Here is a 23,214-nt window from a genome sequence, read left to right as displayed (position 1 = left end):
ACCCAAACAAAGTACCAGGCATAATTTCGCTGCTGATAACAAGCTCTGGTAACGCACTACAAAGTCTCACTTGACACACTGATCTTAAGAACGGGTCTTTGACGTCCCGAAAGAAGAAAAAACGGCTTACAAGCTGCCGCACGAATAGGTGTGCCAGACCCAGGCCTCCGTCTTTCACTCGCCTGAAAAGATTCGTGCGGCTGCAGCGTTCCCAGCTGGAAGCCCAAATAAAAACAGCGAACACTCGGTGGAACTTCTGCACATGCACTCGCGAACAATACAACACTTGCATCATGTACCATAATTTACTAACAAAAAACAAATTGCACACTGTCGCTCTGGCGAAAATTGATAGGTGTGAACCTTTCCATCTCTCCGCCTTTTCTCGTGTTTCTTTGGCTTGTTCTAGCCAGAAATCATCATTTTTCTTATAACTTTCAAGGGGAACGCCGAGGTACTTCACTGGGGTTTTAACCCATTTCACGTTGGCAAATGTCTCTGGTGTTGACTGCCACTCGCCGTGCCAAAAGCCCAGACACTTTCCCCAGTTCACAAAGCTCCCCGTTACTTCTCCGAACCGTCTTACTACAGCGACTGTCTCTAGCAGGCTCTCCTTTTTCGTACAGCACACCGCTATATCATCAGCGTACGCTAAGAGCTTTAGCTCGGACGCCTGCAATCTGAACCCATGAACACTATTATTTTCAATTATTGCTTGACACAAAGTTTCAATATAAATGCTAAACAAACGAGGACTCAGTGGGCACCCTTGACGCACGCTCCGCCGGACGTCAACGGGGGCCCCCAATCTGTTGTTGACTATCAGGCGCGTTTTGCAGTTTCTATAAGCTAGGGATATTCCGTCGATGACGATTGAGCCTAAATTAACATGTTCGAGTGTGGAACGCAATAATACATGAGATACACAGTCAAATGCCTTTTCTAGGTCAAGCTGGAGTATTGCGACAGCCGACCGAGAGGCGTCACAACACTCGAGCACACACCTCAATGAATGAATATTAGTAAAAATAGAGCGGCCCTTAATGCCACAGGTTTGGTGGGCTCCCACAATCTGCGTCATAACGGTCTGAAGTCTGCTAGCCAATACTTTCATAAATATTTTATAATCACAGTTAGTTAGTGAGATTGGTCTGTATGATGTCACGAGTCTTAGCCTATCTTTTTGTTCTGTTTTTGGAATGAGTCAGTGTGTGCTTGGGAGAATGACAGGGGTAACGTTCCCACCTCAAATGCCTCATCAAAGACATCTTTCAACTGACAGGACAGGTCTTGCTTAAATGCTTTGTACCAAGCCGCGCTCAGACCGTCCGGACCGGGCGACTTTCCAGAGTTAAGATCATCTATTGCCTTTTCTATTTCTGCTATTGTTATAGGTGCTTCAAGAGCTGCTTTTCTTTCTTCTGACAGCCGAGGCATTCGCTCTAAGAAGGCTGTTTTAAACCCTTCTACATCTACTGATCTATGGGCAAACAGCCCTTCGTAGAATCGAAATAAAGCTCGCCCTATAGCCTCCGTATCTGTTGTTTCAATACCATTTTCTTCTATCACATCGATGTGATTACGGCGGGCGTGCGCCCTTTCGATTCCCAGCGCTCGCTTTGTGGGCGTCTCCCCGGCCGCCCATGCCTCGGCTCTGGCTCGCACTATCGCTCCCCGATAACGTTCTTCATCTGCTGCTTCGAGTTTCTGTTTTACGCTACGAATGTCGTCTTTAAACTTGCCCGGCTCACGGCATTCAAGCTTAACCAGTTTTTCAAGCAATGTTCTTAAATTTCTTTCTTTGACTTTATCCTCATACTTAATGCAGCTAGCTCGCTCTATGGCTTTCATTTTCACATGTTGCTTAAATAAATCCCATTGCGCGCCGACACTGGGCCCCTGTTCTGATTTCATTGCATCTATCGCCTCCTTCACATCTTGAATAAAGCATTCGTCGCTTAGAAGCTTTACGTTCATTTTCCACAGATCCCACGAAAACTTGTTTTGTTTTTCCGCACTTCCCATCAGACATTTAACCAGACAATGGTCCGAAAACGACACGGGCACTACATGGTATTGGGTGCACAAAGGTAATAGCTCCACTGATGCATAAATACGGTCAAGGCGAGCGTGACTCTGTCCTTGGAAATGCGTAAACTGCACTTCTCTCGCTCCCTCGAGACATTCTGCTACATCATCTATATCATGTTCTCCAATAAACCGTAATAAAAGCTGACTACTTCTGTCTCTATACCCGTGTGCATTGCTTCGGTCCCGAGTGTTCAAAACGCAGTTGAAATCTCCTAACACAACAACATGTTTGTCTGCAGTCAGATATGGCTCAATGCTCAGAAAAAAATTATACCTCTCATCTGTACTGTTCGGTGCATAAATACATATTACTCTCCAGGTAACATCACTGTAATAAAAATCAACAACTATAAATCTACCACTTGGACATGAATAAACACTCTGTACATCTAGCCCCGGTAACTTTTTCAAAAAAAGCAGGCATCCCGCTGACTTGCCCACCGCATGACTCACTGCAACGTAGTAGCGAGCCGTGAAGCGAAGCATCATGCTCCGGGTCTGCTCCTCCCCTTCAACTTTTGTTTCTTGCACTGCCAACATGTCGAGGTCATGATCTACCAACAACCGGTATACTTGGCTCTGCTTTTTCTTTGCGGCTAGACCTCGCACGTTTAACGTAGCCAAACTAAACGACGCGTTGCGTGCCATGTTTTAACAGGAGGTAGCAGGACCCGAAGCATGACGCTTACCTTGCACGTCTAGCACACGGCTAGACGTCTTCGGATCCGCCCGGTTGCCCGGTGTCCAGGTGCTGCCTCGGCGGCTCGTCGGTGGCCTTCCTCTCCGATTCGAGATTTGGCCGTGGCTTAAGGCTGGGGCGTCTCCCGGAGGACGCCTTCTGGTCCGCGGTCCCTTCAAGCGGACGCTTGACAGCCGGGTTGACTCTGCTGCTATGGGCTTGGCTCCCCTGCAAGCGCGGCTTCCTTGGTTCAGCTTGGGTGCCTTCTGTATCGCTGCTCTCCAACGTGTCGTCGTCAGCGGGAACGGGCGTTGCTTCCAGCTCGGTCACTGTTGCTGGCGGCTTGGTCGTAGCCTCCGTTGTTACCTGGCTTTGCTTGCCTTCTGGTGTCTTTTCGCTGCGCGGATCCTTTTGGGTTTCCAAGCTTCCGCTTCCCTTTGCTGCCTCCTCGGCTTCGGTCACGTCCATTAAGAGCTTCTCGGTGTAGTCGCTCACTCCTCGCCCAGTAGCTGCGGCGTAGGACCGCGTGCACTGAGCGTCTTCGTGTCCAAATCGTCTGCATATCGAGCACCGGGGCACTTTGCAGTCACGCCGGACATGTCCAGAGCCCTGACAGCGCAGGCACTGCATTGGTCGCCCCGGAACTACCACTAATGCTAGTTCTCCGGCGACCCGTACCTGGTGCGGTAGGTCTTCCAACTTCAAGCCAGTTTTCAACTTCATCAGCACCGTCCGGGCAGTCGAGTTCTTTTCTTGAACACCCGGCACCCGCCAACGCTCACGCTGTACGTCAACCACCTTGCCACAAGCGGCTAGCGCTGTACGGACGTCCTCGTCAGCTACGCCGTAAATAAGCCAGTGAAGGCGTAACTTGACTTGCCTGTCCTGTGGGTCCACGACGACGCAGCGCCGTCCCTTCACTTCCATTTCCTTCAAGGCTAGCAGCCGCTTGGTAGCGTCTGCATTGCACATGGTAACCGCCCAGACATGGTTAATCTGGTAGGCTCCGAGTGCGACAACTTCCGGCAGCATCCCGGCAAGAGCGAGGGCGTCCCTGAAATCTTCAACTCTGTAAGGCCGTGCTCGCACGTCACCATGCAGAAAAACTGTATTGGTAACGATGCGTCCTGTAGGCAGTTGTGGCAAAACAAAATGGTACTCATCTTCTTCTTGTTTCCTGTTACCGCGGCTGGTAAGGGCCGCCATCGCCGCTCCAACGGAGCTCATGATCCTACGAACCGCACAGCACGGCTGCCGGAAGCAGAATGACTGAACCACCGACGCCCTGTGACGGACCTTCATACGTAGATCGGACACGTGCGCAACATCCCTTAGCATCGCTAAAAAAGAAAACTGCGTCGGCCGGGAATCGAACCCGGGCCACCCGCGTGGCAGGCGAGTATTCTACCACTGAACCACCGACGCCCTGTGACGGACCTTCATACGTAGATCGGACACGTGCGCAACATCACTTAGCATCGCTAAAAAAGAAAACTGCGTCGGCCGGGAATCGAACCCGGGCCACCCGCGTGGCAGGCGAGTATTCTACCACTGAACCACCGACGCCCTGTGACGGACCTTCACACGTAGATCGGACACGTGCGCAACATCACTTAGCATCGCTAAAAAAGAAAACTGCGTCGGCCGGGAATCGAACCCGGGCCACCCGCGTGGCAGACGAGTATTCTACCACTGAACCACCGACGCCCTGTGACGGACCTTCATACGTAGATCGGACACGTGCGCAACATCCCTTAGCATCGCTAAAAAAGAAAACTGCGTCGGCCGGGAATCGAACCCGGGCCACCCGCGTGGCAGGCGAGTATTCTACCACTGAACCACCGACGCCCTGTGACGGACCTTCATACGTAGATCGGACACGTGCGCAACATCCCTTAGCATCGCTAAAAAGAAAACTGCGTCGGCCGGGAATCGAACCCGGGCCACCCGCGTGGCAGGCGAGTATTCTACCACTGAACCACCGACGCCCTGTGACGGACCTTCATACGTAGATCGGACACGTGCGCAACATCACTTAGCATCGCTAAAAAAGAAAACTGCGTCGGCCGGGAATCGAACCCGGGCCACCCGCGTGGCAGGCGAGTATTCTACCACTGAACCACCGACGCCCTGTGACGGACCTTCATACGTAGATCGGACACGTGCGCAACATCCCTTAGCATCGCTAAAAAAGAAAACTGCGTCGGCCGGGAATCGAACCCGGGCCACCCGCGTGGCAGGCGAGTATTCTACCACTGAACCACCGACGCCCTGTGACGGACCTTCATACGTAGATCGGACACGTGCGCAACATCCCTTAGCATCGCTAAAAAAGAAAACTGCGTCGGCCGGGAATCGAACCCGGGCCACCCGCGTGGCAGGCGAGTATTCTACCACTGAACCACCGACTTTTTTTTTTCTTTATTGCCGTCGTCGACGTACAAAATCAAATGTTACAAATGATAAAACGTGCCAGCCACACTTTGGCCAACACAGCACTAAAATCTTTTCAGTGACACCAGTTCATCCAATACAGACATCCATTGTGGTGGATCAGGCAGTACTTTGTATGCGTCTCTCACGTAAACAACACTCTCAATGAAGTGTTCTCGCACCGGTTTCACAACGATGTCTGCATGTTCAAATTGCATGCGAGTTTTCCACATCGCGTGGAGGCCCAGGACCATAATGAGGTCATACGGTACTTCCTCTGAGGTATCTATTGGCAAGAAGCGTATTCCATACGGGTCCAGGGGTAACTGCTTCTTCAGCGTTCTCTGCAGAACGTCGCAGTGAAAGATCGGGGCCCAGCAATCTAGGAAAACATGTTCTATTGTTTCTGTTTTTTTACATAAAAAGCAGTCCGTTGTCCAGGGGATGAAAATACCCTTGCTATGAAGCCAGGTCTTAACGGGAAGTGTGTTTGTATGTAATTTGAAAAGAAAGACTTAGTTGATGGCCTTACTGGCATTTTCTTGACTCTTTTTAGAACGTCCTGTCCGGGGCCTCCACGGTGTGGCGAACGGTACAAAGGTACAGGTAGCATCGTGTCCACAAGATCTCTGTACAATTGTTTTTTTGTAACGATGGACAGATACTGCAGCGAAAAACGCACATTCAACATCCTATGCGCCTGCACCACTTCACGCAGGTACCCAGTCACGGTTCCCGGCATGTTCTGAGCCGACGAAACAACAAATCCTGGAAGAAGTCTACTCAGCCGTACTTGAATTAGTGTTCGAAGAAAGGGATCATTTTGATCCCGCAGAAACACAAAGCGTGACACAATTTGTCGCAAAAACAAGTGAACCAGACCAAGCCCACCTTTCTTGACCGGGAAAAACAAATTTGTTCGACTCGTCCTCTCCCAGGTAGAGGCCCAAATGAAAGTGGCGAAAATGCGGTGAATTTTTTGTACGCTTACCCGCGCAGCACACAACACATTCATAACATACCATATCTTGGAAACTAAAAAAAGGTTGCAAACAGTGGCTCTAGAAAACATTGACAATTGCTTGCCTCTCCAACCGTCAGCCTTTTCCTTTGCTGTCGAAACTTGGTCGAGCCAGTACTGTTCGGGCTCACGGTAACTTCCGAGAGGCACCCCCAGGTACTGTGTAGGTAACCTTGACCAATTCATTCGAGAAAAGGTCTCCGGCTTGTCTTCCCAACTCCCATGCCAGAAGCCATAACTTTTATCCCAGTTTATCTGGGCTCCAGTTGAATTGCAAAACTTTTCGACAACAGCAGTTGCCTCTATAATGCTCGCTTTATCAGTGCAGAAAATCGCGATGTCGTCTGCATACGCCAATATTTTAACGTGTGCTGCCTGTAGTCGATAGCCTGTTATGCGTTCGTTGTTTTTAATGGCCAAGCAGAGTGGCTCGAGATAAGCAGCAAACAGAAGGGGCGAAAGCGGGCATCCTTGACGCACCGACGAGAGCACACGAAAGCTATCGGTGAGCTCCCCATTAACAATAATTCGCGTTGAGCAGTTCTTGTACGCCATCGTGACACCTTCCGTTATCACACTGCCAACATTCGTGTGTTCAAGTATGTATAGTAGAGCCTTGTGCGAGACGAGGTCGAAGGCTTTTGCCAAATCGATCTGCATCATCGCGACGTAATCGCCAATCGCATCGCAACACTCTAGCACACTTCGAGCCACGTGTACATTTGTTGTAATACTGCGCCCCGTAATGCCACAAGTCTGGTGCGGCCCTACCACTGTTTTGATGACACTTTGCAGTCGTTTTGCTAAAACTTTCGTGAATATTTTATAGTCAACGTTGGCTAGAGTTATCGGGCGATATGAGCCAGGCAACAAGCGTTTCTTTTCATCATCACTCTTCGGGATTAGCACAATATGCGAGGTTGTGAAGGACAAGGGCAATCTTTTTCGGTCATACGCTTCGCTGGTAACTAGATGGAGGACATGAGCCAGCGCTGACTTAAACGTTTTATAGAAAGTAGCCCCTAAGCCATCAGGCCCAGGTGCTTTACCGGGCGCCAACTCGTCTATTGCGCACTCTATTTCACTCAGGGTAATGGGATGTTCTAGCCGTGCCTTAACTTCTTCATCGAGCTTTGGCATCAATGAAAGGAATTCCGTCTGGTAGCCATCTTTAGGTTCACGTGGTTGACCTAAGAAGGCTTGGAAGTGATCGACGATCCCTTGTTTGATGTCGTTTTTGTCGGACGTGATGTCATTGCCTTTAGCTAGCTAGCGGATTTCCTTCCGACATGCGTACCTTTTCTCGTCTGAGAGAGCTCGTTTTGTTGGCACTTCTCCCGCCCACAGCTTCTCAGACCTTGATCGCACAACGGCGGCTTTGTATTTCTCAGAGTCTATCCTTTCGAGTTCGGCTTTCACTTCCTTTATTTCGTTAACATACACACCAGGCTGGACACTTTCCATGCAGATGAAAAATTGCAGTTGCTGGCGAAGGTTCGTTTCTGCCTGTTTCAGGTTATGCCGAAGGACACTGCTTCTTTCAATAGCCATTGTTTTTACTTTCTGTTTAAATTCTTCCATTTAATGGCGAAGCTTGCTAATTCGACTGAAATCAGGTTTTCTAGTTCCTTCGCAACGGCATCAACGAAAGCATCGTCATCCAGCAACTGCGCGTTCAATTTCCAGAGGTCCCAGTTAAAGGTGTGTTTGATCTGTCTTTTCCCGAAAGTGGCAGTTACCAAGCAGTGATCGCTATATGCAATGGGTTGCACATCATATTCACTACACAAGGGCACCAATTCGGCTGACACATATAATCTATCTAGCCGAGCGTGGCTATCACGCTGGAAGTGCGTAAACTGCGGGTGGGTACCGCTGGCGAAGACACTACCGATATCTTCCAAGTCGTAATCGTGCACCAGCGCATTTAGCAATACAGCACTCTTATCGCGAACGCGTGAAACTTTTGCGCGATCGTCAGCAGTGCACACACAGTTAAAATCCCCCAGCAGTATGACCACCTTGTGGCAGTTTACGTACGCTTCAAGTCGCTCAAAGAAGATTCGCCGGTCTGTTTCAATATTCGGCGCGTAGATACAAATGACTCGGAAATCCATATCGCAATAACAAAAATCAGCCACTAAAAGGCGACCTGTTTCACACGAAAACACTGACTTCACACAAATGCCAAAGTTTCTTCGAATGAATATAGCGCAACCACCTGATCCACCAACAGCGTGAGAAACACACACGTCGAAGTGCGCACGAAAATTGGACACCATTCTGTCGGTTAGCTCTTGGCTCTCTATTTTGGTTTCTTGGATTCCCACAAGATGCAAGTCATTATCTAAGAGTAGGCGACTTAGCTGACATTGCCGCCTTCTTGCACCGAGCCCTCGTACATTTAACGTGGCTACACGTAGCGCTCCTTCGATATTAGCTGCCATAGCTACACGGTAGAATGGTGCCCGTCACAGTTACGCAGGGACGAGTGTTGATAATGACGCGCCGATAACCGCGTTGAGTGCCACAAATGGGAACACAACCCGACCTCTCGAAAACAACACTGACATGCAACTCGGGCCCTCGTTCCTGACACATATCCAAGAGAATAGCGCTCAGGGTGACGGCCATTGCACTCACGAACCCCCCAACCCGCCTCAAGCAAAACACAGTACCGAACTACGGAGGCGGTTTACCCGCCTGCCGTGGATCGGCCGTAATGTTCGGCCGCAGCTTCAAGGTTGGTCTCCTCATACCTGGCGCTTTGGGCGGTGGCTCGTCTCCGCCGCTGCTGTCCTGCGTCGTAGCCAGGCTATTGGTCTGGTCGCGCGGACGTTTCCCCGCCTGCAAGTTGGCAAGCCCGGTATGGGTGTCCATGTCTTCATGTTCAGGGGGGGTGGAGGCCGCTCCCGGGTCAGGTGGGCTCTCTTCCTCACGGTTCGGCATGGCTACAGTGCCCTCCACTTGCTCTTGCTGTTCAGTGTCGACGTCTTCATCGACATGTTGCCCCTGTTTCTGAGGTCGTGCCTCCGACTCTGCCACCTCGCCAGCTGCTTCCTTAGCCGTGGTCGATGTGTCTTCCATATCCGCCTCGTCCATGAGTAGGGCGGAGTTGTCGTCGTTGCTCACGGGTCCGGTCACGCTAGCGTACGTCCGCTCGCACTGACTCTCTTCGTGACCGAAGCGTCGGCAGGCACCACACCGCGGAATGCGGCAGTCGCGACGAATATGGCCCGTCCCGCGGCAGCGTAGGCAGAGAGGGGCCCTGCCCGGCACAACCACAAGAGCCAACTCCCCGGAGACGCTCACCTGGTGTGGCAGGTCGTCAAGCATTACGCCCGGCTTCAACTTCAGCGTAACCAGTCTTGTGGTAGAGTTCTTGTCAGCCACGCCATGCACCCGCCACCGGTCGCGGGCGACGTCCGTGACCTTTCCAAACGGCGCGAAGGCAAGACGCACGTCCTCGTCAGGAACGGTGTGCAGCAGCCAATGCACTTTTAAGCGTACATCCTGGTTGGCGGGGTCAATGACGAGGCATCGGCCCTTCTTGACCTGTAGCTCACCAACACTGAAAATCTTCTTCACAGCTTCGTTGTCTTTGAAGGTCACGGCCCAAACATGGCTCATACGGTAGGCCCCGAGAGCCACCACTTCCGGCAGGAGCGATAACAGGGCGAGCGCATCGCGGAAATCTTCCACCCGGTATGGGCGGGCCCTGATATCACAATGTAAAAAAACTGTGTTCACAACAAAACGCCCTGTTGGCAAACTCGGCAAAACAACTTGGTACTCGTTGTCCGCAACGACACTCCTGTTACCGCGGCCGCTCTGGGCCGCTGAAGCCGCTCCTACGGAGCCCGTCATCATGCGTCCGTCACGCTCGGTGGCCGGAAGCAGAATACTGAACCACCGACGCCCTGTGACGGACCTTCATACGTAGATCGGACAGGTGCGCAACATCACTTTGCATCGCTAAAAAGAAAACTGCGTCGGCCGGGAATCGAACCCGGGCCGCCCGCGTGGCAGGCGAGTATTCTACCACTGAACCACCGACGCCCTGTGACGGACCTTCATACGTAGATCGGACAGGTGCGCAACATCACTTAGCATCGATAAAAAGAAAACTGCGTCGGCCGGGAATCGAACCCGGGCCACCCGCGTGGCAGGCGAGTATTCTACCACTGAACCACCGACGCCCTGTGACTGACCTTCATACGTAGATCGGACAGGTGCGCAACATCACTTAGCATTGCTAAAAAAGAAAACTGCGTCGGCCGGGAATCGAGCCCGGGCCACCCGCGTGGCAGGCGTGTATTCTACCACTGAACCACCGACGCCCTATGACGGACCTTGATACGTAGATCGGACACGTGCGCAACATCCCTTAGCATCGCTAAAAAAGAAAACTGCGTCGGCCGGGAATCGAACCCGGGCCACCCGCGTGGCAGGCGAGTATTCTACCACTGAACCACCGACGCCTTTTTTTTTTCTTTATTGCCGTCGTCGACGTACAAAATCAAATGTTACAAATGATAAAACGTGCCAGCCACACTTTGGCCAACACAGCACTAAAATCTTTTCAGTGACACCAGTTCATCCAATACAGACATCCATTGTGGTGGATCAGGCAGTACTTTGTATGCGTCTCTCACGTAAACAACACTCTCAATGAAGTGTTCTCGCACCGGTTTCACAACGATGTCTGCATGTTCAAATTGCATGCGAGTTTTCCACATCGCATGGAGGCCCAGGACCATAATGAGGTCATACGGTACTTCCTCTGAGGTATCTATTGGCAAGAAGCGTATTCCATACGGGTCCAGGGGTAACTGCTTCTTCAGCGTTCTCTGCAGAACGTCCCAGTGAAAGATCGGGTCCCAGCAATCTAGGAAAACATGTTCTATTGTTTCTGGTTTTTTACATAAAAAGCAGTCCGTTGTCCAGGGGATGAAAATACTCTTGCTATTAAGCCAGGTCTTAACGGGAAGTGTGTTTGTATGTAATTTGAAAAAGAAAGACTTAGTTGATGGCCTTACTGGCATTTTCTTGACTCTTTTTAGAACGTCCTGTCCGGGGCCTCCACGGTGTGGCGAACGGTACAAAGGTACAGGTAGCATCGTGTCCACAAGATCTCTGTACAATTGTTTTTCTGTAACGATGGACAGATACTGCAGCGAAAAACGCACATTCAACATCCTATGCGCCAGCACCACTTCACGCAGGTACCCAGTCACGGTTCCCGGCATGTTCTGAGCCGACAAACAACAAATCCTGGAAGAAGTCTACTCAGCCGTACTTGAATTAGTGTTCGAAGAAAGGGATCATTTTGATCCCGCAGAAACACAAAGCGCGACACAATTTGTCGCAAAAACAAGTGAACCAGACCAAGCCCACCTTTCTTGACCGGGAAAAACAAATTTGTTCGACTCGTCCTCTCCCAGGTAGAGGCCCAAATGAAAGTGGCGAAAATGCGGTGAATTTTTTGTACGCTTACCCGCGCAGCACACAACACATTCATAACATACCATATCTTGGAAACTAAAAAAAGGTTGCAAACAGTGGCTCTAGAAAACATTGACAATTGCTTGCCTCTCCAACCGTCAGCCTTTTCCTTTGCTGTCGAAACTTGGTCGAGCCAGTACTGTTCGGGCTCACGGTAACTTCCGAGAGGCACCCCCAGGTACTGTGTAGGTAACCTTCACCAATTCATTCGAGAAAAGGTCTCCGGCTTGTCTTCCCAACTCCCATGCCAGAAGCCATAACTTTTATCCCAGTTTATCTGGGCTCCAGTTGAATTGCAAAACTTTTCGACAACAGCAGTTGCCTCTATAATGCTCGCTTTATCAGTGCAGAAAATCGCGATGTCGTCTGCATACGCCAATATTTTAACATGTGCTGCCTGTAGTCGATAGCCTGTTATGCGTTCGTTGTTTTTAATGGCCAAGCAGAGTGGCTCGAGATAAGCAGCAAACAGAAGGGCGAAAGCGGGCATCCTTGACGCACCGACGAGAGCACACGAAAGCTATCGGTGAGCTCCCCATTAACAATAATTCGCGTTGAGCAGTTCTTGTACGCCATCGTGACACCTTCCGTTATCACACTGCCAACATTCGTGTGTTCAAGTATGTATAGTAGAGCCTTGTGCGAGACGAGGTCGAAGGCTTTTGCCAAATCGATCTGCATCATCGCGACGTAATCGCCAATCGCATCGCAACACTCTAGCACACTTCGAGCCACGTGTACATTTGTTGTAATACTGCGCCCCTTAATGCCACAAGTCTGGTGCGGCCCTACCACTGTTTTGATGACACTTTGCAGTCGTTTTGCTAAAACTTTCGTGAATATTTTATAGTCAACGTTGGCTAGAGTTATCGGGCGATATGAGCCAGGCAACAAGCGTTTCTTTTCATCATCACTCTTCGGGATTAGCACAATATGCGAGGTTGTGAAGGACAAGGGCAATCTTTTTCGGTCATACGCTTCGCTGATAACTAGATGGAGGACATGAGCCAGCGCTGACTTGAACGTTTTATAGAAAGTAGCCCCTAAGCCATCAGGCCCAGGTGCTTTACCGGGCGCCAACTCGTCTATTGCGCACTCTATTTCACTCAGGGTAATGGGATGTTCTAGCCGTGCCTTAACTTCTTCATCGAGCTTTGGCATCAATGAAAGGAATTCCGTCTGGTAGCCATCTTTAGGTTCACGTGGTTGACCTAAGAAGGCTTGGAAGTGATCGACGATCCCTTGTTTGATGTCGTTTTTGTCGGACGTGATGTCATTGCCTTTAGCTAGCTAGCGGATTTCCTTCCGACATGCGTACCTTTTCTCGTCTGAGAGAGCTCGTTTTGTTGGCACTTCTCCCGCCCACAGCTTCTCAGACCTTGATCGCACAACGGCGGCTTTGTATTTCTCAGAGTCTATCCTTTCGAGTTCGGCTTTCACTTCCTTTATTTCGTTAACATACACACCAGGCTGGACACTTTCCATGCAGATGAAAAATTGCAGTTGCTGGCGAAGGTTCGTTTCTGCCTGTTTCAGGTTATGCCGAAGGACACTGCTTCTTTCAATAGCCATTGTTTTTACTTTCTGTTTAAATTCTTCCCATTTAATGGCGAAGCTTGCTAATTCGACTGAAATCAGGTTTTCTAGTTCCTTCGCAACGGCATCAACGAAAGCATCGTCATCCAGCAACTGCGCGTTCAATTTCCAGAGGTCCCAGTTAAAGGTGTGTTTGATCTGTCTTTTCCCGAAAGTGGCAGTTACCAAGCAGTGATCGCTATATGCAATGGGTTGCACATCATATTCACTACACAAGGGCACCAATTCGGCTGACACATATAATCTATCTAGCCGAGCGTGGCTATCACGCTGGAAGTGCGTAAACTGCGGGTGGGTACCGCTGGCGAAGACACTACCGATATCTTCCAAGTCGTAATCGTGCACCAGCGCATTTAGCAATACAGCACTCTTATCGCGAACGCGTGAAACTTTTGCGCGATCGTCAGCAGTGCACACACAGTTAAAATCCCCCAGCAGTATGACCACCTTGTGGCAGTTTACGTACGCTTCAAGTCGCTCAAAGAAGATTCGCCGGTCTGTTTCAATATTCGGCGCGTAGATACAAATGACTCGGAAATCCATATCGCAATAACAAAAATCAGCCACTAAAAGGCGACCTGTTTCACACGAAAACACTGACTTCACACAAATGCCAAAGTTTCTTCGAATGAATATAGCGCAACCACCTGATCCACCAACAGCGTGAGAAACACACACGTCGAAGTGCGCACGAAAATTGGACACCATTCTGTCGGTTAGCTCTTGGCTCTCTATTTTGGTTTCTTGGATTCCCACAAGATGCAAGTCATTATCTAAGAGTAGGCGACTTAGCTGACATTGCCGCCTTCTTGCACCGAGCCCTCGTACATTTAACGTGGCTACACGTAGCGCTCCTTCGATATTAGCTGCCATAGCTACACGGTAGAATGGTGCCCGTCACAGTTACGCAGGGACGAGTGTTGATAATGACGCGCCGATAACCGCGTTGAGTGCCACAAATGGGAACACAACCCGACCTCTCGAAAACAACACTGACATGCAACTCGGGCCCTCGTTCCTGACACATATCCAAGAGAATAGCGCTCAGGGTGACGGCCATTGCACTCACGAACCCCCCAACCCGCCTCAAGCAAAACACAGTACAGAACTACGGAGGCGGTTTACCCGCCTGCCGTGGATCGGCCGTAATGTTCGGCCGCAGCTTCAAGGTTGGTCTCCTCATACCTGGCGCTTTGGGCGGTGGCTCGTCTCCGCCGCTGCTGTCCTGCGTCGTAGCCAGGCTATTGGTCTGGTCGCGCGGACGTTTCCCCGCCTGCAAGTTGGCAAGCCCGGTATGGGTGTCCATGTCTTCATGTTCAGGGGGGGGTGGAGGCCGCTCCCGGGTCAGGTGGGCTCTCTTCCTCACGGTTCGGCATGGCTACAGTGCCCTCCACTTGCTCTTGCTGTTCAGTGTCGACGTCTTCATCGACATGTTGCCCCTGTTTCTGAGGTCGTGCCTCCGACTCTGCCACCTCGCCAGCTGCTTCCTTAGCCGTGGTCGATGTGTCTTCCATATCCGCCTCGTCCATGAGTAGGGCGGAGTTGTCGTCGTTGCTCACGGGTCCGGTCACGCTAGCGTACGTCCGCTCGCACTGACTCTCTTCGTGACCGAAGCGTCGGCAGGCACCACACCGCGGAATGCGGCAGTCGCGACGAATATGGCCCGTCCCGCGGCAGCGTAGGCAGAGAGGGGCCCTGCCCGGCACAACCACAAGAGCCAACTCCCCGGAGACGCTCACCTGGTGTGGCAGGTCGTCAAGCATTACGCCCGGCTTCAACTTCAGCGTAACCAGTCTTGTGGTAGAGTTCTTGTCAGCCACGCCATGCACCCGCCACCGGTCGCGGGCGACGTCCGTGACCTTTCCAAACGGCGCGAAGGCAAGACGCACGTCCTCGTCAGGAACGGTGTGCAGCAGCCAATGCACTTTTAAGCGTACATCCTGGTTGGCGGGGTCAATGACGAGGCATCGGCCCTTCTTGACCTGTAGCTCACCAACACTGACGATCTTCTTCACAGCTTCGTTGTCTTTGAAGGTCACGGCCCAAACATGGCTCATACGGTAGGCCCCGAGAGCCACCACTTCCGGCAGGAGCGATAACGGGGCGAGCGCATCGCGGAAATCTTCCACCCGGTATGGGCGGGCCCTGATATCACAATGTAAAAAAACTGTGTTCACAACAAAACGCCCTGTTGGCAAACTCGGCAAAACAACTTGGTACTCGTTGTCCGCAACGACACTCCTGTTACCGCGGCCGCTCTGGGCCGCTGAAGCCGCTCCTACGGAGCCCGTCATCATGCGTCCGTCACGCTCGGTGGCCGGAAGCAGAATACTGAACCACCGACGCCCTGTGACGGACCTTCATACGTAGATCGGACAGGTGCGCAACATCACTTTGCATCGCTAAAAAAGAAAACTGCGTCGGCCGGGAATCGAACCCGGGCCGCCCGCGTGGCAGGCGAGTATTCTACCACTGAACCACCGACGCCCTGTGACGGACCTTCATACGTAGATCGGACAGGTGCGCAACATCACTTAGCATCGCTAAAAAAGAAAACTGCGTCGGCCGGGAATCGAACCCGGGCCACCCGCGTGGCAGGCGAGTATTCTACCACTGAACCACCGACGCCCTGTGACTGACCTTCATACGTAGATCGGACAGGTGCGCAACATCACTTAGCATTGCTAAAAAAGAAAACTGCGTCGGCCGGGAATCGAGCCCGGGCCACCCGCGTGGCAGGCGTGTATTCTACCACTGAACCACCGACGCCCTATGACGGACCTTGATACGTAGATCGGACACGTGCGCAACATCCCTTAGCATCGCTAAAAAAGAAAACTGCGTCGGCCGGGAATCGAACCCGGGCCACCCGCGTGGCAGGCGAGTATTCTACCACTGAACCACCGACGCCTTTTTTTTTTCTTTATTGCCGTCGTCGACGTACAAAATCAAATGTTACAAATGATAAAACGTGCCAGCCACACTTTGGCCAACACAGCACTAAAATCTTTTCAGTGACACCAGTTCATCCAATACAGACATCCATTGTGGTGGATCAGGCAGTACTTTGTATGCGTCTCTCACGTAAACAACACTCTCAATGAAGTGTTCTCGCACCGGTTTCACAACGATGTCTGCATGTTCAAATTGCATGCGAGTTTTCCACATCGCATGGAGGCCCAGGACCATAATGAGGTCATACGGTACTTCCTCTGAGGTATCTATTGGCAAGAAGCGTATTCCATACGGGTCCAGGGGTAACTGCTTCTTCAGCGTTCTCTGCAGAACGTCCCAGTGAAAGATCGGGTCCCAGCAATCTAGGAAAACATGTTCTATTGTTTCTGGTTTTTTACATAAAAAGCAGTCCGTTGTCCAGGGGATGAAAATACTCTTGCTATTAAGCCAGGTCTTAACGGGAAGTGTGTTTGTATGTAATTTGAAAAAGAAAGACTTAGTTGATGGCCTTACTGGCATTTTCTTGACTCTTTTTAGAACGTCCTGTCCGGGGCCTCCACGGTGTGGCGAACGGTACAAAGGTACAGGTAGCATCGTGTCCACAAGATCTCTGTACAATTGTTTTTTTGTAACGATGGACAGATACTGCAGCGAAAAACGCACATTCAACATCCTATGCGCCAGCACCACTTCACGCAGGTACCCAGTCACGGTTCCCGGCATGTTCTGAGCCGACGAAACAACAAATCCTGGAAGAAGTCTACTCAGCCGTACTTGAATTAGTGTTCGAAGAAAGGGATCATTTTGATCCCGCAGAAACACAAAGCGTGACACAATTTGTCGCAAAAACAAGTGAACCAGACCAAGCCCACCTTTCTTGACCGGGAAAAACAAATTTGTTCGACTCGTCCTCTCCCAGGTAGAGGCCCAAATGAAAGTGGCGAAAATGCGGTGAATTTTTTGTACGCTTACCCGCGCAGCACACAACACATTCATAACATACCATATCTTGGAAACTAAAAAAAGGTTGCAAACAGTGGCTCTAGAAAACATTGACAATTGCTTGCCTCTCCAACCGTCAGCCTTTTCCTTTGCTGTCGAAACTTGGTCGAGCCAGTACTGTTCGGGCTCACGGTAACTTCCGAGAGGCACCCCCAGGTACTGTGTAGGTAACCTTGACCAATTCATTCGAGAAAAGGTCTCCGGCTTGTCTTCCCAACTCCCATGCCAGAAGCCATAACTTTTATCCCAGTTTATCTGGGCTCCAGTTGAATTGCAAAACTTTTCGACAACAGCAGTTGCCTCTATAATGCTCGCTTTATCAGTGCAGAAAATCGCGATGTCGTCTGCATACGCCAATATTTTAACGTGTGCTGCCTGTAGTCGATAGCCTGTTATGCGTTCGTTGTTTTTAATGGCCAAGCAGAGTGGCTCGAGATAAGCAGCAAACAGAAGGGGCGAAAGCGGGCATCCTTGACGCACCGACGAGAGCACACGAAAGCTATCGGTGAGCTCCCCATTAACAATAATTCGCGTTGAGCAGTTCTTGTACGCCATCGTGACACCTTCCGTTATCACACTGCCAACATTCGTGTGTTCAAGTATGTATAGTAGAGCCTTGTGCGAGACGAGGTCGAAGGCTTTTGCCAAATCGATCTGCATCATCGCGACGTAATCGCCAATCGCATCGCAACACTCTAGCACACTTCGAGCCACGTGTACATTTGTTGTAATACTGCGCCCCTTAATGCCACAAGTCTGGTGCGGCCCTACCACTGTTTTGATGACACTTTGCAGTCGTTTTGCTAAAACTTTCGTGAATATTTTATAGTCAACGTTGGCTAGAGTTATCGGGCGATATGAGCCAGGCAACAAGCGTTTCTTTTCATCATCACTCTTCGGGATTAGCACAATATGCGAGGTTGTGAAGGACAAGGGCAATCTTTTTCGGTCATACGCTTCGCTGATAACTAGATGGAGGACATGAGCCAGCGCTGACTTAAACGTTTTATAGAAAGTAGCCCCTAAGCCATCAGGCCCAGGTGCTTTACCGGGCGCCAACTCGTCTATTGCGCACTCTATCTCACTCAGGGTAATGGGATGTTCTAGCCGTGCCTTAACTTCTTCATCGAGCTTTGGCATCAATGAAAGGAATTCCGTCTGGTAGCCATCTTTAGGTTCACGTGGTTGACCTAAGAAGGCTTTGAAGTGATCGACGATCCCTTGTTTGATGTCGTTTTTGTCGGACGTGATGTCATTGCCTTTAGCTAGCTAGCGGATTTCCTTCCGACATGCGTACCTTTTCTCGTCTGAGAGAGCTCGTTTTGTTGGCACTTCTCCCGCCCACAGCTTCTCAGACCTTGATCGCACAACGGCGGCTTTGTATTTCTCAGAGTCTATCCTTTCGAGTTCGGCTTTCACTTCCTTTATTTCGTTAACATACACACCAGGCTGGACACTTTCCATGCAGATGAAAAATTGCAGTTGCTGGCGAAGGTTCGTTTCTGCCTGTTTCAGGTTATGCCGAAGGACACTGCTTCTTTCAATAGCCATTGTTTTTACTTTCTGTTTAAATTCTTCCCATTTAATGGCGAAGCTTGCTAATTCGACTGAAATCAGGTTTTCTAGTTCCTTCGCAACGGCATCAACGAAAGCATCGTCATCCAGCAACTGCGCGTTCAATTTCCAGAGGTCCCAGTTAAAGGTGTGTTTGATCTGTCTTTTCCCGAAAGTGGCAGTTACCAAGCAGTGATCGCTATATGCAATGGGTTGCACATCATATTCACTACACAAGGGCACCAATTCGGCTGACACATATAATCTATCTAGCCGAGCGTGGCTATCACGCTGGAAGTGCGTAAACTGCGGGTGGGTACCGCTGGCGAAGACACTACCGATATCTTCCAAGTCGTAATCGTGCACCAGCGCATTTAGCAATACAGCACTCTTATCGCGAACGCGTGAAACTTTTGCGCGATCGTCAGCAGTGCACACACAGTTAAAATCCCCCAGCAGTATGACCACCTTGTGGCAGTTTACGTACGCTTCAAGTCGCTCAAAGAAGATTCGCCGGTCTGTTTCAATATTCGGCGCGTAGATACAAATGACTCGGAAATCCATATCGCAATAACAAAAATCAGCCACTAAAAGGCGACCTGTTTCACACGAAAACACTGACTTCACACAAATGCCAAAGTTTCTTCGAATGAATATAGCGCAACCACCTGATCCACCAACAGCGTGAGAAACACACACGTCGAAGTGCGCACGAAAATTGGACACCATTCTGTCGGTTAGCTCTTGGCTCTCTATTTTGGTTTCTTGGATTCCCACAAGATGCAAGTCATTATCTAAGAGTAGGCGACTTAGCTGACATTGCCGCCTTCTTGCACCGAGCCCTCGTACATTTAACGTGGCTACACGTAGCGCTCCTTCGATATTAGCTGCCATAGCTACACGGTAGAATGGTGCCCGTCACAGTTACGCAGGGACGAGTGTTGATAATGACGCGCCGATAACCGCGTTGAGTGCCACAAATGGGAACACAACCCGACCTCTCGAAAACAACACTGACATGCAACTCGGGCCCTCGTTCCTGACACATATCCAAGAGAATAGCGCTCAGGGTGACGGCCATTGCACTCACGAACCCCCCAACCCGCCTCAAGCAAAACACAGTACAGAACTACGGAGGCGGTTTACCCGCCTGCCGTGGATCGGCCGTAATGTTCGGCCGCAGCTTCAAGGTTGGTCTCCTCATACCTGGCGCTTTGGGCGGTGGCTCGTCTCCGCCGCTGCTGTCCTGCGTCGTAGCCAGGCTATTGGTCTGGTCGCGCGGACGTTTCCCCGCCTGCAAGTTGGCAAGCCCGGTATGGGTGTCCATGTCTTCATGTTCAGGGGGGGGTGGAGGCCGCTCCCGGGTCAGGTGGGCTCTCTTCCTCACGGTTCGGCATGGCTACAGTGCCCTCCACTTGCTCTTGCTGTTCAGTGTCGACGTCTTCATCGACATGTTGCCCCTGTTTCTGAGGTCGTGCCTCCGACTCTGCCACCTCGCCAGCTGCTTCCTTAGCCGTGGTCGATGTGTCTTCCATATCCGCCTCGTCCATGAGTAGGGCGGAGTTGTCGTCGTTGCTCACGGGTCCGGTCACGCTAGCGTACGTCCGCTCGCACTGACTCTCTTCGTGACCGAAGCGTCGGCAGGCACCACACCGCGGAATGCGGCAGTCGCGACGAATATGGCCCGTCCCGCGGCAGCGTAGGCAGAGAGGGGCCCTGCCCGGCACAACCACAAGAGCCAGCTCCCGGAGACGCTCACCTGGTGTGGCAGGTCGTCAAGCATTACGCCCGGCTTCAACTTCAGCGTAACCAGTCTTGTGGTAGAGTTCTTGTCAGCCACGCCATGCACCCGCCACCGGTCGCGGGCGACGTCCGTGACCTTTCCAAACGGCGCGAAGGCAAGACGCACGTCCTCGTCAGGAACGGTGTGCAGCAGCCAATGCACTTTTAAGCGTACATCCTGGTTGGCGGGGTCAATGACGAGGCATCGGCCCTTCTTGACCTGTAGCTCACCAACACTGACGATCTTCTTCACAGCTTCGTTGTCTTTGAAGGTCACGGCCCAAACATGGCTCATACGGTAGGCCCCGAGAGCCACCACTTCCGGCAGGAGCGATAACGGGGCGAGCGCATCGCGGAAATCTTCCACCCGGTATGGGCGGGCCCTGATATCACAATGTAAAAAAACTGTGTTCACAACAAAACGCCCTGTTGGCAAACTCGGCAAAACAACTTGGTACTCGTTGTCCGCAACGACACTCCTGTTACCGCGGCCGCTCTGGGCCGCTGAAGCCGCTCCTACGGAGCCCGTCATCATGCGTCCGTCACGCTCGGTGGCCGGAAGCAGAATACTGAACCACCGACGCCCTGTGACGGACCTTCATACGTAGATCGGACAGGTGCGCAACATCACTTTGCATCGCTAAAAAAGAAAACTGCGTCGGCCGGGAATCGAACCCGGGCCGCCCGCGTGGCAGGCGAGTATTCTACCACTGAACCACCGACGCCCTGTGACGGACCTTCATACGTAGATCGGACAGGTGCGCAACATCACTTGGCATCGCTAAAAAAGAAAACTGCGTCGGCCGGGAATCGAACCCGGGCCACCCGCGTGGCAGGCGAGTATTCTACCACTGAACCACCGACGCCTTTTTTTTTTCTTTATTGCCGTCGTCGACGTACAAAATCAAATGTTACAAATGATAAAACGTGCCAGCCACACTTTGGCCAACACAGCACTAAAATCTTTTCAGTGACACCAGTTCATCCAATACAGACATCCATTGTGGTGGATCAGGCAGTACTTTGTATGCGTCTCTCACGTAAACAACACTCTCAATGAAGTGTTCTCGCACCGGTTTCACAACGATGTCTGCATGTTCAAATTGCATGCGAGTTTTCCACATCGCATGGAGGCCCAGGACCATAATGAGGTCATACGGTACTTCCTCTGAGGTATCTATTGGCAAGAAGCGTATTCCATACGGGTCCAGGGGTAACTGCTTCTTCAGCGTTCTCTGCAGAACGTCCCAGTGAAAGATCGGGTCCCAGCAATCTAGGAAAACATGTTCTATTGTTTCTGGTTTTTTACATAAAAAGCAGTCCGTTGTCCAGGGGATGAAAATACTCCTTGCTATGAAGCCAGGTCTTAACGGGAAGTGTGTTTGTATGTAATTTGAAAAAGAAAGACTTAGTTGATGGCCTTACTGGCATTTTCTTGACTCTTTTTAGAACGTCCTGTCCGGGGCCTCCACGGTGTGGCGAACGGTACAAAGGTACAGGTAGCATCGTGTCCACAAGATCTCTGTACAATTGTTTTTTTGTAACGATGGACAGATACTGCAGCGAAAAACGCACATTCAACATCCTATGCGCCAGCACCACTTCACGCAGGTACCCAGTCACGGTTCCCGGCATGTTCTGAGCCGACGAAACAACAAATCCTGGAAGAAGTCTACTCAGCCGTACTTGAATTAGTGTTCGAAGAAAGGGATCATTTTGATCCCGCAGAAACACAAAGCGTGACACAATTTGTCGCAAAAACAAGTGAACCAGACCAAGCCCACCTTTCTTGACCGGGAAAAACAAATTTGTTCGACTCGTCCTCTCCCAGGTAGAGGCCCAAATGAAAGTGGCGAAAATGCGGTGAATTTTTTGTACGCTTACCCGCGCAGCACACAACACATTCATAACATACCATATCTTGGAAACTAAAAAAAGGTTGCAAACAGTGGCTCTAGAAAACATTGACAATTGCTTGCCTCTCCAACCGTCAGCCTTTTCCTTTGCTGTCGAAACTTGGTCGAGCCAGTACTGTTCGGGCTCACGGTAACTTCCGAGAGGCACCCCCAGGTACTGTGTAGGTAACCTTGACCAATTCATTCGAGAAAAGGTCTCCGGCTTGTCTTCCCAACTCCCATGCCAGAAGCCATAACTTTTATCCCAGTTTATCTGGGCTCCAGTTGAATTGCAAAACTTTTCGACAACAGCAGTTGCCTCTATAATGCTCGCTTTATCAGTGCAGAAAATCGCGATGTCGTCTGCATACGCCAATATTTTAACAGTGTGCTGCCTGTAGTCGATAGCCTGTTATGCGTTCGTTGTTTTTAATGGCCAAGCAGAGTGGCTCGAGATAAGCAGCAAACAGAAGGGGCGAAAGCGGGCATCCTTGACGCACCGACGAGAGCACACGAAAGCTATCGGTGAGCTCCCCATTAACAATAATTCGCGTTGAGCAGTTCTTGTACGCCATCGTGACACCTTCCGTTATCACACTGCCAACATTCGTGTGTTCAAGTATGTATAGTAGAGCCTTGTGCGAGACGAGGTCGAAGGCTTTTGCCAAATCGATCTGCATCATCGCGACGTAATCGCCAAT

The 23,214-nt window shown here is 50.9% G+C and overlaps 18 non-coding genes across 18 annotated transcripts; all 18 read right to left on the bottom strand.

Moving 5' to 3' along the window:
- Window positions 1-4,124: 4,124 nt before the first annotated feature.
- On the bottom strand, window positions 4,125-4,195 carry Trnag-gcc (transfer RNA glycine (anticodon GCC)). The gene has a single exon. It is a non-coding gene; the product is annotated as a tRNA-Gly (tRNA).
- A 70-nt stretch (window positions 4,196-4,265) lies between these two features.
- Trnag-gcc (transfer RNA glycine (anticodon GCC)) lies at window positions 4,266-4,336 on the bottom strand. Its single transcript has one exon. It is a non-coding gene; the product is annotated as a tRNA-Gly (tRNA).
- A 70-nt stretch (window positions 4,337-4,406) lies between these two features.
- Window positions 4,407-4,477, bottom strand: Trnag-gcc (transfer RNA glycine (anticodon GCC)). The gene has a single exon. It is a non-coding gene; the product is annotated as a tRNA-Gly (tRNA).
- Window positions 4,478-4,547: 70 nt separating this feature from the next.
- Window positions 4,548-4,618, bottom strand: Trnag-gcc (transfer RNA glycine (anticodon GCC)). Its single transcript has one exon. It is a non-coding gene; the product is annotated as a tRNA-Gly (tRNA).
- Window positions 4,619-4,687: 69 nt separating this feature from the next.
- Window positions 4,688-4,758, bottom strand: Trnag-gcc (transfer RNA glycine (anticodon GCC)). Its single transcript has one exon. It is a non-coding gene; the product is annotated as a tRNA-Gly (tRNA).
- Window positions 4,759-4,828: 70 nt separating this feature from the next.
- Trnag-gcc (transfer RNA glycine (anticodon GCC)) lies at window positions 4,829-4,899 on the bottom strand. The gene has a single exon. It is a non-coding gene; the product is annotated as a tRNA-Gly (tRNA).
- Window positions 4,900-4,969: 70 nt separating this feature from the next.
- On the bottom strand, window positions 4,970-5,040 carry Trnag-gcc (transfer RNA glycine (anticodon GCC)). The gene has a single exon. It is a non-coding gene; the product is annotated as a tRNA-Gly (tRNA).
- A 70-nt stretch (window positions 5,041-5,110) lies between these two features.
- On the bottom strand, window positions 5,111-5,181 carry Trnag-gcc (transfer RNA glycine (anticodon GCC)). The gene has a single exon. It is a non-coding gene; the product is annotated as a tRNA-Gly (tRNA).
- A 5,031-nt stretch (window positions 5,182-10,212) lies between these two features.
- On the bottom strand, window positions 10,213-10,283 carry Trnag-gcc (transfer RNA glycine (anticodon GCC)). Its single transcript has one exon. It is a non-coding gene; the product is annotated as a tRNA-Gly (tRNA).
- Window positions 10,284-10,352: 69 nt separating this feature from the next.
- On the bottom strand, window positions 10,353-10,423 carry Trnag-gcc (transfer RNA glycine (anticodon GCC)). Its single transcript has one exon. It is a non-coding gene; the product is annotated as a tRNA-Gly (tRNA).
- A 70-nt stretch (window positions 10,424-10,493) lies between these two features.
- Trnag-gcc (transfer RNA glycine (anticodon GCC)) lies at window positions 10,494-10,564 on the bottom strand. The gene has a single exon. It is a non-coding gene; the product is annotated as a tRNA-Gly (tRNA).
- A 70-nt stretch (window positions 10,565-10,634) lies between these two features.
- On the bottom strand, window positions 10,635-10,705 carry Trnag-gcc (transfer RNA glycine (anticodon GCC)). The gene has a single exon. It is a non-coding gene; the product is annotated as a tRNA-Gly (tRNA).
- Window positions 10,706-15,741: 5,036 nt separating this feature from the next.
- Trnag-gcc (transfer RNA glycine (anticodon GCC)) lies at window positions 15,742-15,812 on the bottom strand. Its single transcript has one exon. It is a non-coding gene; the product is annotated as a tRNA-Gly (tRNA).
- Window positions 15,813-15,882: 70 nt separating this feature from the next.
- On the bottom strand, window positions 15,883-15,953 carry Trnag-gcc (transfer RNA glycine (anticodon GCC)). The gene has a single exon. It is a non-coding gene; the product is annotated as a tRNA-Gly (tRNA).
- A 70-nt stretch (window positions 15,954-16,023) lies between these two features.
- Window positions 16,024-16,094, bottom strand: Trnag-gcc (transfer RNA glycine (anticodon GCC)). The gene has a single exon. It is a non-coding gene; the product is annotated as a tRNA-Gly (tRNA).
- A 70-nt stretch (window positions 16,095-16,164) lies between these two features.
- Window positions 16,165-16,235, bottom strand: Trnag-gcc (transfer RNA glycine (anticodon GCC)). Its single transcript has one exon. It is a non-coding gene; the product is annotated as a tRNA-Gly (tRNA).
- Window positions 16,236-21,272: 5,037 nt separating this feature from the next.
- Trnag-gcc (transfer RNA glycine (anticodon GCC)) lies at window positions 21,273-21,343 on the bottom strand. Its single transcript has one exon. It is a non-coding gene; the product is annotated as a tRNA-Gly (tRNA).
- A 70-nt stretch (window positions 21,344-21,413) lies between these two features.
- Trnag-gcc (transfer RNA glycine (anticodon GCC)) lies at window positions 21,414-21,484 on the bottom strand. Its single transcript has one exon. It is a non-coding gene; the product is annotated as a tRNA-Gly (tRNA).
- Window positions 21,485-23,214: the final 1,730 nt, after the last annotated feature.

The sequence above is a fragment of the Dermacentor silvarum genome, chromosome 4, assembly GCF_013339745.2.
Source record: "Dermacentor silvarum isolate Dsil-2018 chromosome 4, BIME_Dsil_1.4, whole genome shotgun sequence".
Taxonomy (NCBI): Eukaryota; Metazoa; Arthropoda; class Arachnida; order Ixodida; family Ixodidae; genus Dermacentor; species Dermacentor silvarum.
This window is presented reverse-complemented; position numbering and strand designations above follow the sequence as displayed.